This window comes from Pinus tabuliformis, chromosome 3_2 (genome assembly GCF_031772625.1).
Source record: "Pinus tabuliformis cultivar Carrire ecotype Pingquan chromosome 3_2, CPIR1, whole genome shotgun sequence".
In the NCBI taxonomy this organism is placed as follows: Eukaryota; Viridiplantae; Streptophyta; class Pinopsida; order Pinales; family Pinaceae; genus Pinus; species Pinus tabuliformis.
The window spans coordinates 1,094,669,362-1,094,683,047 of record NC_142302.1 but is presented as its reverse complement, the minus strand read 5'-3'; positions in this window follow the sequence as shown (position 1 = coordinate 1,094,683,047).

Here is a 13,686-nt window from a genome sequence, read left to right as displayed (position 1 = left end):
TCTTCTTCATCGGTATGTTCTTCGGTAGCGATTTCCTCTTCTTCTTCTTCGGATTTAGCACTTGTAATAGCGTTAGTGGGTTTGGAATCGGTCGAAGGGTTCCTTTTAAAAGGTCTGTATGGCTTTTTAGAAGAAGTTTCTGCCACTTGTTTCTTAATGTTGACCATCTCGTTAGACATGGTCTTCAAAAATTTTTGCAATCCTTCTAAATCAAATGGATCTTTCGATTGTTTTTTCTTGGGATCTTCCTTGAAAGTAACCCTCTTGGATTTTCATTCTTCTATCACGTTTTTCTTTTCTAAGGCCATAATATGTTTCTCTACTGCTATCACTTCTTTCATATTTTCGACTAAAGTCATTTTGTTAGGCCTATCAACAAAGATTGCTATGTTTGATGGTAAAGCAGTGATGTACCATTCACTTCGCACTTCTTCGCTAGGCTGGGAAGCAGTAGGAATTTTGTTTAAGATTTTACTGAGTCATAGATTGAAATCTTTGATAGGTTCTTTTGACTTGGCCTTAAGGTTAGACAGGTCATTGATCAATGTTGCCGTAGACCTATCATCACCAAACTTAGTCAGGAATTGTTCTTCGAAAATTTCCCAACCAGTAATAGATCCAGACGGTAATGAGAAATACCATGATCCGCTATTCCTTGTGGAGTATAAGGAAAAATTTGAACAACAGCATCTTCGTTGGTAACTCCATTGAGATTTATGGACAACATAAAGTTATTTATATGTTCTTCCACTAGCATGCCTGCCTCAGGATTAAACTTAGGCAACCATTTTTCAGGATGGGCCGGTAACTGACTCAAGGGCGCAGGCATTAAGACTGCCCCTAGGTTATTCCATGGAGATTGGGCCATTGCTGAACTACTAACAGAGGAAAGCACAGAAGATGATCCCTACGGTTGATAATATGAGGATATTACGACTCCAGATGATTGAGAAGGAGATGTGGGAGTACCAATGGACTAATGGACAATGATCTGAAGTGGAGGAGTGGATGGTTGACTTCGCCGTGAAGAGGTTGATATGGATGATGATGATGAAAGAGTCTCACTATCGGACCCTTTAGGAGACTTCCTTACTCTCTTCCTTGTAGGTAGAGGTAACTCAGTTGGCTGAACGCCAAATTTTTCGCTCTTTAATATGGTAAGAGGATGAGTAGGGTTATATTGCAAAGTCACGTTGCCTTGAGATTTATCAAATTTTTTGAGGAGATATAGAAAATTGCTGAAGTTTGTGAATCAAAGATTCAACTTAAGGAGGTTCAATAGTAGATTGTTCTGAAATGTCAGGGTTTGTAGCAGTAGTTGTTGCTCCTGCAACTTCTGGCTCTGGATTTAAAGATTCTAAATGCAATGGAGAAGCCAGGGGAGATGGTGAGGGCGATTTACTCTCAGAATGATATTCAGATTTGGATTTACTTTCCATTCATAGTTTGAGTCCCTCCTTCTAGTGCCAAATATGTTGAAGCCCCAAAAATCGGGTCTACAACAAGGGGGATACCCACCCAGTCTGGACCTTGGTTAGCAGCTCCTTTTTCGTTTGGTATAGTGGGTCCGACTGGGGATATGGGACCAGTTTCCCGATTTATGTGTGTGTGTGTGAAGAATTGATATTTCCCTTCTAAAAGTTCCTAAGTGAGATGCTCTAATTCTAAATCTAATCTAATAACATGTAAATGGTATTCCAATAAGCAGAAATATCTAAGTCTACACTAACCTGAGGTGTAATCCTTCTGTTATGCGATCTAAAATGATTTAAAATAACAATTGGTAATAAAGATCATTCAACTGTTATGAGAAAAGAATTCAATACAGATAAACCACTTCGTATAAAAAGTTACATGAAACAATTGTGAAAGGCATATCACATAATAAGCTATTCATACATTAAGTATAAATAAATAGCTATCATCGTACAAAAGTGCCAAATGATAACTCAAGCATTCACACATCAATATATAAAAAAATGAACTTGAATATCACTTTAACCCAAAGGCGGAAATAGTTAAGAGATAGAAGTACCATTTATAACTAGTCCTACGCATGAGCTTCAAGCGATAATGATTTATCTCTTCGTAATCCAACATCCACTAAGACTACAAAAGTGCAACATCAGTAACAGATATTAAATACAGATATCAATAAATCATGTTCCATTCATTCATCAAAACCTCCTCAGAGGGTACAAAAGTGCATGTTCTGGGGATAAGTTTTTGACAAATTTCAGGACCCTTCTCTAAATGCATGAGAACGGTTTAAATACTACTAACTAAATCTAAAAATAACTTATTACAAAAATGTAGGATGCGGTTTAAATGACCGTCCTCATTTTAGGAAAAAATAAAACAAAATTTAAACTAAAACTGAATCTAAAATTAAAATTACTAACTATTTCTGTATCTGCTCCTTGAAGTTGCACACATTCAACATCTGTTTGAGAAGAGTTGGCTGGACGACTTCTGATTTTAACTGTGCTGCGAAAACAAAATCGATAAGAACTGCCGCCATCTTCTTGGCAGAATTGTTGATACACTTGAGAGTCATCCATTGGCTGTGTGGCTTTACCAAGTATGCCTAGTAATAATCTCAATTCAACTTGGTTAACCTTTGGATTGATTCTGCCTTTTTTTTTAACCTTCTATTTCTAGTCTGTTTATAGTTGTTGTACTTTACATACATACTATTTTGAAGATATTTCTGGCAAATACCACTGGTTTTAGGATTTAAGTTTTACTTCTTTACCTCTAGCATTCTTTTTTACAAATTTCTGGGCTTACAGGTGATTGAGCACTCAAAAGCTTTCCTTTTCAAGAAGTTTTGCCCAGCGATGCGCGATTATCAGAAATTGCCTCCGTTTCTTGATCCGGGCTTCCTTGGTGCATCTTTTACCCTTTGCGCGTTTTCTTTTAGCGGATATAAAGCTCAACTTTTTGTTAAAATAATGAATTCGTAAGCTCTTGACCCTGGGTTTTAAACTGTCTATCTCTGATATCTGTGCTGTCCAGTATCCATTTAACCAGGTCTGTGTAGGGAAGAATTCTGGGCCTCGCCACTATCCTGTGTAAGAACGAACAAGCCAGCTCTCTAATGGAGGCCTCAGAAGAACTATGTGAGCCTGCAATAGCCTCAACCTCCATTACTCTCGGATTCTCTTCCTCAAGTAGATTATACATGCCTTCCTAAGTAGCAATTCCAGTGTCCCTATTATAGGCGGTGTATGTATATAAGGGCATCATTTCCTTCTCTTCAGAGCTCGGGGCTTTACCTTTCTTCCCCATGGTATCCTGCGTACTGCTTTGTATTGTTCTTTGTTCTTCGTTCCTGCAATTTACAAGTGAAGTGAGAATAATGATATGGAAAAGGTGACGGGAAAGTATTAAATGCTAAAGACGTATAAAATATACCACCTTACGTGAAATGACTTTTCGATAAGCACGAAACCATATTCCATTAATAACTGGCAACTAACTCATTAATTAGCATTAAAGCGCATAACCAGGTGTCGGTTTATGGAAAATAATTCTTTTTGAACAACGAGCCTGAAAGATCTGCGATTTTGCGATTTGTTTCACAATATCGCAGATCGCAACATCGCAGAATCGCAACATTGCAAGTTTTCTAGCTTGCTATATCGCATCATCGCATTGTCACGTTATCGCTACATCGCAAAATCGCAGAAACGTGACATATGACAATTTTCGTTAATCTATTTTCTGCAAAATGCAATTTGCGATATGCGCCATCGCATATCAGCAGTTTAAAGGTTTTCAATGTAAGCAGTCTTTGATGCATGCGATGCGATATATGTTTGTAGTCTCGTATTGTGATCTCGCAGTCTTAGAATTCGGCTTGCAAGGAGGTATCCTATTATCCTTTTGCGATGCGATATTTCCTAAGGAATAATTCTATTTTATCATAAAACTTAAGCTTTTTTTAGATTTTTCAAGGGTATTTTCTTAAGTTTATGATGGTAAGTTTTATTAAAAAGGAAATACAAGCACTAAGTGATTTTTCAAATTTTTTGACTAAGGGTCCCCACTTATTTAGTATTAGTAATAACACCAAATAAGAAGGGGGGTTGTTGCTGGCCACAACACAACCTTGTAGTCAAGGTAATGATACAAATACTAGTAGGGAAAGTGATGCGAAACTATCACGTGGATGAGGTGCTCGTGCCCGTGGTTACACTAGTGGCCCAATGTGCGAAAGGAGTCCAGTTCAACTGGGCGAACTATCTATGTGGTGAATACCTTGTGAACTATCGCGAGGCACAGGAGCAGGGCAAAATGTTTCATTACTCATGGTTCCTCTTGTCGATCGTACTAGTGGCATGGGAGCTGCCTGAAGACAGCCAATTCCCTTCGGTCACGCCTGACCTTCCAGAGGTAATGAAGTATGCTTCGCTGTGGGTGACCAGGGATGCGCAACAGATAAAGGAAAGCAATATATTTTGGATATTAATTGAGATGAATATCTGGATGGGGATCAATCACAAGCCACGGTTGTCACCCACAGTCTATGCCAGTTTGTAGAGCTTTGCAGAGTTCAAAGTGGATTTCCACCATGTCTTTATCAGGGCATGGAAGGACCCCATGAAGACATGGCATAACTTACCATATATGGTGACTGACAATGTGATATTTGCAGTCCTTGAGTCTTGGCCATCGGAGTGGCGCGTTCCAGCTGGTTCCATGGTGGAAACAGACAAGTCTGTTGCGTAGCGTATGAAGGACGAGACAAAGCTTTGAATGGCGTAGCTGGTAGAGAAGCACAAAAAAGAGGAAGCAGAGGCTAAGTCCCAGGTAGCATGTAACACTGGCAAAGTGGTAGAAAAACAGAAAACAAGGGAAGAAGAGCGTGAAGGACAGAAGTCACCTTCACCTGGCACTGAGGCAAAAACAAAGACCGAACAAGGTGGTGCAGACCCGCAAATGACATCCACCCAACTCAAGAATCCACGATCACGAGAGCAAGTAGTGCCGCGAAAGAAAACAAAGGCATCAAAGATGTCCTTTGAACCAATCACCCTCACTAAGGGGGATTTGTATGACTTTAGAGAAACGGTGAGGGATGTCACCATGGAGGCCCTCCAACAATTTGAAGAACAACAGCATCTGGTATGGGGGGCTCTTCGAATAGAACTACAGGAGTTGTAGGTAAGAAATCCACAGGCTGGCACAATGTTAACCAGCCTCGTGATCGACAGTTTAGTTGCCGAGGCAATGCTATGCATAAGGGTGACCAACACAGTACTACTACTTGATGGGGAGCTCACTACAAAAAATGAGGCCGACAAGCCTATGGTTAGTAGTCTAAAATGGGTAGCATTGAACATGGCCGTGCTCCCTTGGGAGATGCTCTACCTCTTACAGGATGGAGTCACCATGGAACTCAGGGTCAGGGAGAGTCGTGCTCTATAGGTCATGAGCGAGTAATGCATCAACATTGAGCAGTTGTGCCTGCAGCGCAATGAAGCAGTAGAGAAGAATAAGCAGATAATGTAGGTTATGGAGGAAGCCTACCAGATGGTCCCAGAGTTGGACATTCATGTAGAAGAATCGGTAGAGGCGCGCATCAAAAACTTGGCCACATGGGTGTGCGAGGCTCAAGCAGAGATGGCCAGGGTTCAGCTAGAACTGAACCTGTAGATCATAGAACTCCAGTTGAAGTTTTAGCCTTCAACTCCGCCGAAGATTAGGGAACAACATACCACCGCGATTACAACAACAATGGTGGTGGTTGATAATGTAGTGGCAGACTACATGCAGCTATTCGAACAGTCATTCGAGGTCCTAACCACCCTGTAGGAGGACCTGAATGTAGAGCACCTAGAGACAGAGATGTGTGAGCTCGAACAGAGGTACAATGAGGTAAAAGGGACCACGCAGATGATTCCCCTTACATAGAGGCTTGCATAAATGCAAGAGGAAAATGCGCTCAAGAAACAGGTGGATGTCGCTTGACACAAAGAAGCAATCTTAAAAGCACGTCTACAGCCATGGATAGACAATTCTTACGTGATCACATGCTCCATTGAAGGAAAGCTCATGAAACTGGAGGAAGCTCAATAGAATATTCAGAGTCACAGTCACCGAACAACACGTGGAAGAAGTCCAGCAGGTGGCCGCTCAGTGTGCTGCCAAAGTTGCGGTGATCCAAACAGATTTTGGAGGTCTTCACGCTAAGATCTCTGCACTGCAGAGTGACTCGAGGGCAAGTAACGATGTTTGTGTTGGGGGCCTGTTAGGCATGGGATCCTCCAAGGGTAGTTTTGGGGCTAAGAGCTTGTATTTTGGTCTAATTTTGTAATCCCAATGTAAAGATGTTGCATTTTGTGGTCACAGAGCGTGTAGATGTTAAAGAGTCATAGGGTTGTCCAACCTTATTTTGATAATGTAATGTCGGATGTAGAAGATCTACCCATGGTCCGCGGACCATGGAATCGTATAAATAGAGTTAAGCTCTAAGTAGTGGAGATAACTAAGGAAGAATCAATGGATGATGATGTATGAGAGATAGCTTTGAAGTAGAAGTCTAAGTCTTGGGTTGTAGCGTAGGTAGAGGCTCTGCAGCTAAGTGCGCGGAGGCCTAGTAGTCCGAAGCTGAGTGTGCGGACCCCTACAGCTGAGTGCACAGGGTGAGTCGAGTCTGTAATCATTTGGAATTATCAATAAAGAGAAGTATTCTATCATTTCTGTGTCTTTATTTCCTGTTTATGCATTTGTTACATTGGGTATGAATTTCACTTCTAATGCTTATGTCATGCAAAAATGTGTACAATTGTATTGGTTAAGTGAACGCATGTAAGAACATCTATTTATGTGAAGCTAACTAAGATATGTTAATAAGATAAGTAAGATAATTAGCGTAGTTTGGGAGATATTGTAGTTCGTTGCCCTAGCAATGTGAAAGGACTTCAACCCCTAGTTAGGGCTGCACGAAAGCTGATTGTAACATTTCCCAAAGGTACTGAAGGGTAGAACAAATGGATAAGAAACCCGCATGAAGGCAGGTATAGTTGGAATAAACCGACATCACAATCATCTCAAGGGTGTGGAAACTTGGTTCTAGCATCCCCCCATACTGCTTTAGGTGAGACTTCAGTCTGCGCTTCGTGGGCTAATGTTGAAAGGGCTAGTATTGTAGGGATTTGTTTAGCTAAACTAATGCAGAACCTGGGTCAGGCCCCCTCAAGCCAACACCAATGGAATATATAGTACCTAGCCTTAGAATCGTAGCAGTTATGAATATGGAAAACAACAATATTATGGAAGAAATATTGGAACAACTGCTCGCGCTAGAAGAGGATTTCTTTCTGGTAGGATTTCACCAACAAGTACAAAAAGGTCGGGAAAAGGCATGGCACGGTCAACATATTAAGCAGTGAACTTTTAGGAGTAGAGCCTTGGTTTTGTTGTTAGTAAGTTCACAAAGTTTCCTGGTAAGTTCAAGATGCATGGGCTAGTCACGTACGTTATCATGGATATCTCGGATAATGACATAGTACATCTCGCCACGCTGAATGGATAATCAATTATCAGGCGAGTAAATGGGATTAGGTTGAAACTTTACAAGGAGGACTTCATCTCTGCGGCTACATGATGACTATATGAATGGAGGATAGTCTTAGTGCTACAGGAAGTTGGAAGGAAGCACGAGACTATAAAGCACTCTACCAATGAAGGACCTTTTCAAAGAAGGAAGGTTGTAGGGTATTCAAGAGGATCGCAAAGGTGGAGAAAGCTGCGAAGGAGAATGGGTAACTGCACTATAGGGAGGGCTCTAATGAATTTCATCTAGAATATGACTATTGGGGATGATTTGACAGGGAAATTGTTGTTAAAAGGAGTGGGGGAAACTCATTTAAGAGGCATATCTAGTGAAATCTACTATAAAATTTGAATTTATGAGGAAGATCTGGAGGGAATTGAGTGGTTTGAATTTGAAAAAGGCTCTAAATATGGAAACTTGCTACACATTCAAACACTTTGTTTTCTGAGAATTCACTGTGTAATTTTGCGCCTCAGTGTGACCCAAGCTTTCTGTTGCATGTCTGGTTGGAGTTAGAAGGAGCTTGAGTAGGAGTTTTTGAGTCGAGGGCTAGAATCCATTATTACCACCTCACATCTAGTGCATACTACTACACCTAGAGCACCAAGAACTAAGCCTACTGCCACAACAGTACTGGCAAAGAAGAAAAAGAAGTCCCAAAGGTGTTGGCATTATGGTTCAAGTGTTGTCCTTGATGGCAACTCACTCAGTGGATGGTACAGGTGCTCAAAGGTTAGTACAGGTGATGGCAACTTAATCAGAAGACAGATCTCAGTACAGCATGGCAAGAAAGCTCATACACGCTGTTTCGTTAAGCCCAAGTCGCGTGTACACGCAAGTTCGATTCATAAAAAGCGCGTGTATGTGGAAAGGTTCCTTTGGTTCATGGTGGTTAGACCTTGGAAGTTGTGCCTATGATTTCGGACCATTATGTCTCGACGGGCGTGTCGATCCCTAGTTTTAAAGTTGATGGTATTGTGTTACTATGGTTTTGGCTCTTGGTATTGAGAAAGGCCTAAGGCTATATAAGGAGAAGAAGATCATTAGGCAAATATCATCTTTCGACAAGGCATGAATATCTAAGAGAGAAAGAGATCTGATATGCAGGTTCTGAGTTGGTTGATCTGAGCTAAGGAGAGATCTCATCGGTTGATGGAGAACTAGATCTAAGGAGAGATCGGGATCAAATGGTTTGAAATGCACTATCATGTTATGGTTGATTATGCGTATTTCTAGATCTGCATATTGTCGCAATGTTACGTTCTGAGTCTAACTAATATCTGGTACAGCTGCAAGTTGAGAAAGTTTATTTTTAGATCTGTACGCAGGTTGGCTTCGGTAAAAGCGCGTGTATACGCGGTTTCTGCTCATTAAAGTAGCGTATATCTTTTGAAGCTTGATTTGGGTTTACAGTGGGATCTGACTGTTATTACAGAGTTCTGTAGTCTGCTCTGTGTTCTGGTAACTGGTGATTGACAGGGTTCAGTGGTTCAGTGATTCAAAGTTGGTTGTTTTATGCTTCAATGATCTGTTGTGAAAATTGAATGAATTGTGGTCTTCAGATTGTAATGTTGTGCTTCAGGAATATCCAAGTCTGAAAATGTATGAAAAGTGATACCTGGAAGAAGGAAGATTGTAGGTCAGCACCTACGTACTAGTATCTTGGCTAGTACAAAAGCAAAAGGGGGTTGGAGCTCCCTTCCAAGGAAGTTTGGAGAACGAGAGAAGGTTGAAGCCTTCTGCAGGTTGTAGCCTGCGTACTGGTATAAGGCTGCACCAGTACAAAAGATTGTAAACTGAAGTTTCATATTAAGAAAGATAGAGACAACTTGCAGCAGGTGGTTTTCACCCACATTGGGTTTCCACCTTATATCTTGGTGTTCATGTGTGTGGCTTTTTATCTGTTCTGTTATACTGCACATGTTTACTGTTAATATGATGAATAATGTCCTGATGCACTTAATTGAAGAATAAGCCAACTAAATTGTGAGTTTTCTGCTTATACGCTGTTTTACTTCGTCACAGTAGCGTGTACACGCTGGTTCACTTAACTGAAGTAGCGTATATGTTTTGGGCATTTGAAAAGTTTGATTAATCTGATAATACTGATTCACCCCCCCTCTCAGTATTATTTCCAACAATTGGTATCAGAGCAGGTCCTTCAGAGAAGCTTGATCGCTTGAAGGAAGATCATTCATCATGAGCAACTACGAGAAAGAAGCATCAATCAGGCCACCGGTTTTTGATGGAACAAATTTCAATTATTGGAAGGTAAGAGTTACTGCATATCTTCAATCTCTTGGTACAGAAGTTTGGGACATTGTAGAAAAAGGCTATGCTTTTCCTTCAGCTACTCCTACAGATCCAGATGAAAAAAAGGCATATGAAACAAATGCAAAAGCAGTCGCTACCCTATTAGGAAGTATATCTCAAACAGAATTCATGAAGGTCATGCACTTCAAATCAGCAAAAGAAATATGGGACAAAATGATCACTAGCTATGAAGGAGATGAACAGGTAAAGGAAGCTAAACTTCAAACTCTCAGGATTCAATATGAGACTCTCAGGATGTATAATGATGAAAGTGTGGCTAATTATTTTCTCCGGGTAGATGAGATTGTTAATTGTATGAAAAACTTGGGTGAAGAAATAAGAGAAACTATAGTAGTTCAAAAGGTTCTAAGATCTTTATCCCCCAAGTTTGAATCTAAAGTATCTGCAATAGAAGAAAAAGAAAATCTCCGTGTTCTCACTATGTCTCAGCTACATGGAATTCTAACCGCTTATGAAATGAGAAAGGGAGGTCCATCTGACAGAAGGGAAGCTGCTTTTAAGGCATCAGGAAAAGAAGATTACTATGAAGCAAGCCATGTTCCAGAAGAAGAGGAAGAAGAATCAAATTTTGTCAGAAATCTTCAAAGGGGTTCTGGAAGGTTCAGAGGTAAGCTACCTTTCAAATGTTTTGCTTGTGGGAAAGTAGGTCATTATGCTGCAAAATGTCCTTATAAGGATAAAGGAAAAGAACCTGCTAGATGGAACAAGAAACAAAGTGCAAATAGGAAAAGCTACTACACCCATGAAGATAGTGATGGCTTATCAAACAGTGATGAAGATGAACAAGGTAATAAATATAAGCTGTTAATGGCATTTGAAGATGATGATTATGAGGATGCTATAGATGTGGATAATCTCTATAATGAAATCACTAGACTCAAGAGAAGCATAGAAGAAAGGAATGTGATTATTGATACTTTGCAATTTCAAATTGATGAAAAGGAAAAACATCTTGAAAAACTAGAAGGTGAAATTGTTGGTCTCAGAAAAGAAATTGAGAAAACAAAAACTATTAATCTTAAATTTGTCAAAGGATCTGAAACCTTGGATGAGATTATTAGTGTGCAGCGGTCTCCTCTAAACAAAACAGGTTTGGGCTATAATGGAGAAACCTCTCAAGCATCCACCTCAAAAAGTTATCTTGATGCAGCAAGAGGAAATGAGCGGAAGAACAATGAAGATAATCAGGTAAAGCAGGGACGAGTTACAAACAGAAACTATCAGGGACAATCCTCCTTAAGGATGAACAAAAGCTACAACCAACCACAGGTAAAATCTTCTCAGTTTGGCTCAAGAATAGATGAAAATAGAAATTACAATCAGTTGGCTGGTAGATTCAATAACCGCAGAAGCTTCTTCAATGGACAATGCTTTTCTTGCCACAACTTTGGTCACAGAGCAGCTCAATGTGTTGCATATAAAACAATCATGACTAGGGAAGCTCAAAAACAAAGAAGTATGACAGGGATTACAAAAAGTACCTATAACAACTTTTCGGTGCTTGAAAATGAAGTTGAATGTTCTATTTGCAATAATTTTGGTCATAAAGACTCTGAATGCAGGAGCAGGTTTCAGGAGAAAAAGGAACAAGCCACAAGCACCAAAACATGGAGAATAAAGGAACCTCAAACAGAAAGATGTGGGATAGCATTTTATGCAGAAGGACAGGAAAATCTATGGTACATTGACAGTGGATGTTCGAAACATATGACAGGTGATAAAGAAAAACTTGAATCTTATTCTACTTTAGAAAAGGGAAAGAAAGTCTCTTTTGGAAATGATACTCCTGCTACTATAAAAGGAAAAGGTATTGCTCCTTTAAAAGAAAAGGTCAAGGCTGGAAATGTTTTGTATGTTGATGGATTGAAACATAATCTTCTAAGTGTCAGCCAGATGTGTGATCAAAAAACAGAGGTTATTTTCAGATCGAATGGATGTCTTGTTCGTGATCTTGATACATGTAAAACAGTTCTCAAAGGCAAAAGAACTCCAAATAATCTGTACATATTTGAAGAAGAACAACAACAATGCTATATTAGCAAGGATGAAGAGCACTGGTTATGGCATCGAAGGTTGGGACATCTAAGCTTCTCACAAATAAGGAAAGCATGCAAATATCAGGCAGTTCGCGATCTTCCAGATATCAAAATTCCAGACAACACCATATGCAAATCTTGTCAGTTTGGAAAGCAGACCAGAACTAACTTTCCAGAGAAGGAAGGGTCAGCTAGCTTGCCTCTTGAGCTAGTCCATACAGATGTATGTGGTCCATTTAGGAAAAGGTCACCTCGAGGAGAAGAATATCTGATATTATTCATTGATGATTTCTCAAGGTTTGTTTGGTTAGGGCTTATGAAGCACAAAGATGAAGCATTCGAAAAATTCAAATCCTTCAAAGCATTGGCCGAAAATGAATCAGGACACAAAATCAAGTGCCTCAGATCTGACAGAGGTGGGGAGTTCACATCAAATGAATTTTTTGATTTCTGCGATGAACATGGGATAAGAAGAGAATTCTCTACAGCTAGAACTCCTCAGCAAAATGGGGTTGTGGAAAGAATGAACAGAACTATCCAACAAATGGCTCGTGCTATGCTCGATGAATCAGGTACTCCTGCAACCTTCTGGGGAGAAGCCGCACATGCTGCTGTTATCATTCTTAACAAAACAAATGTCCGAGTAAACAGCACTCAAACACCTCATGAGCTTTGGAGTGGTAAAACTCCTTCCGTGAAGCATTTCAAAATCTTTGGGAGCAAATGTTATATTAAGAACACTGATGAGCAACTTGGCAAACTTGAACCTAGAGCAGATGAGGGCATTCTTCTTGGTTATTCTCCACATAGCAAAGCATACAAGTGCTACAATAAAAGACTTGGCAGAATTGTTGACAGTATTGATATAGTGGTTGATGAGAAGGGATATATTCCTAGGCAAGTTCATCATGAAGAAGATGAAGGTTACTCTCAAAGGCGAAATGATGAAGAAGAAGAACCTCAAGAAGAAGAAGAATCTCAAGAAGAACCAGAGGAGCAGACAAGAATAGAAGAGAAGACTCCATCCAGATATGTCCAAAAGAATCATCCAGAAACTCAGATTGTGGGGCAGAAAGAAGCAGGAGTACAAACAAGAAGGACACTTGCAGAAGCTTCAAGCTACTTGGCTCTACTCTCCTCCATTGAACCACAAAATGTGAAAGAAGCATGCAAAGATGAATGTTGGGTCAAAGCAATGGATGAAGAACTTGAGCAAATCGAAAGGAACAACACTTGGGAATTGGTTCCTAGACCAAAAGATAAGAATGTAATAGGAACAAAATGGGTCTTCAAGAATAAATTAAATGAAAATGGAGAAGTAATTAGAAACAAGGCCAGACTTGTTTGTAAAGGGTATGCACAGCAAGAAGGAATAGATTTTGAAGAGACCTTTGCTCCTGTGGCAAGACTAGAGGCCATCCGAATGTTCCTTGCTCTCTCAAGCTTTCAAAACTTCAAGGTATTTCAAATGGACGTGAAATCAGCCTTCCTGAATGGAGACTTAGAAGAAGAAGTATATATTGAGCAGCCAGATGGGTTCATTCTTGGGAATGATCCAAACCTTGTATGCAGATTGAAAAAGGCTCTCTATGGGCTCAAACAAGCCCCAAGGGCTTGGTACTATCGGTTGGACAAATATCTTCACCAACAAGGCTTTTCAAAAGGATCAGCAGATAGCAATCTCTATATAAAAGTTGAAAATAACAAATTGCTAATTCTTGTTGTTTATGTAGATGATATTATTTTTGGCAG